Raw genomic sequence first — 1,801 nt, forward strand, 5'->3', positions numbered from 1 at the left:
AAAAATTCAACAAAATATACCCAGTTTGTATATTACGATCTGTGCTCCTTAGAAGCTGCATCCTCAAGGAGCGGTATCAAATTAGACATGAAAAAGGAGCTGAGGCCTGGAGGCCCATGGATTTACCAATCTAATATTTTATCTCCTGCATTAACAGTTGTAAGAGATACTAACAGTTTGGATCAGGTATGTATTTTTTTGACCTGAGACCCAAGTTCCATATTATTATTAATGTATGCTTAGAAATTTGAGAAGAAATAAAGAAGATGAGTGTCTAGTGTTCTTAGAAAATTACTACTCCATAAAAAATAGAGATTAAAAATCCTGCAGCTGTACAGCCAAGCTCTTTGTTATGTATGCACAGCTTTCTAAATCCCATAAAAATCTCAACATCTGACCCATTTCACTTTTACAAGGGAAGGGGCTGTTACACTGGAAAATATGCGTAAAAATGTGCAGCATTCAGAGGCATTAAACAGTTTTATTTCACATTTGTTTCCTATGTACACTACATAGGAAACATACATTCCTCTGTTCTATGTACATTGTAGCACCTGCTGCTAAATCTCTACTCTCCGTCAGCTCCCAGCCTTCTCTTTTCAGAAGGGATTAATTTGAGTGTCTTTTTGAATGGCTGAAGTAATGCTGCCATCTCCTGTTTACTGCACAGAATGTAATGAAATTAACCTCAAAAGGAATGAAAGGTAAAATTGGATAAAACTACAAACCAGAGACTGTTGGTTCTTTTGTAAACTTTCTCCAGCCATAGATTAAAAACCAATCTTATTCAAATTGACAGTGTCATAATAATGTTTTAAATTTGATATGTCTTTAAATAAAAGTTATTCTAAAGAAATGTTGGTCTTTATCTAAACATTAAATTGGTACTTCACCTCATTTTTCAGAATATTGCTGTCCTCATGTTACCTACATTTCAGTCATTTATTTTTTACAACATAAACATAAAAAAATTTAAACTTTAAAAATAATAACCATATATATTAAGTTTTAATACTAGCTAAAATGTTCTCAGGAAATGGATTTATCACCAACAATCTCAAATTTAGAATACTCACAGAGAGTATGAGGAAGGCAAAAGTTAACCAAAACAATAGAAGTCGCTGTCTTATTTTGAAATTTTACCAAAGCAGATACAAATAATACACTAACTAAAAAAAATAAACTTAAAAAAAACATTTTTACCTCCAACTCTTAGAATCTGAAAATATATCCACTAAGAAAGTCCATGTCTTCAAAATACATAGATTTTATTTTGCTCTTATTCTTGCTATAAGAAAACTTAATATATATGGGCATTAATGTGATCATATTCCCCAGGTTTCTGTGAATGGGAATAGCATTCTAGTTGAGGATGAGAATCTGTGTCTTAGGCTGACTTGTTAAAGAGATCCTTATACTCTCTTTTCCAATTACAAACATCAGCATTCTGCTGACAGGGTCTCAGAAGAAGTGTATTTAACCCAGTATTATATTTAAAAGCCCAATTCCCTTTACAATCAACTATAGGTACAACACTCCTCATTTAAAGTTATTATACCCTCTTCTAAAAATTAATTCTTATTTGTTTATTTCATGGCAAGGCAAAGCAGCTAGCTGTAATCTTTTATAAAATATACCCTCATCATACACTTCCAGATTGGTTTTCTTCAAATCACTATTTTCTGGACAAATAGCTCCCCTTCCCTTCCCTTTTCTTTAAAGGTGTCTCCTTGGCCCTATTAATTCACCTGTGTTGCTCCCCTACTGAAGGCTTGATAAGACTCAGTGTTGTAAATCCCTC

This window comes from Rhinopithecus roxellana, chromosome 4 (assembly GCF_007565055.1).
Source record: "Rhinopithecus roxellana isolate Shanxi Qingling chromosome 4, ASM756505v1, whole genome shotgun sequence".
Lineage (NCBI taxonomy): Eukaryota > Metazoa > Chordata > Mammalia > Primates > Cercopithecidae > Rhinopithecus > Rhinopithecus roxellana.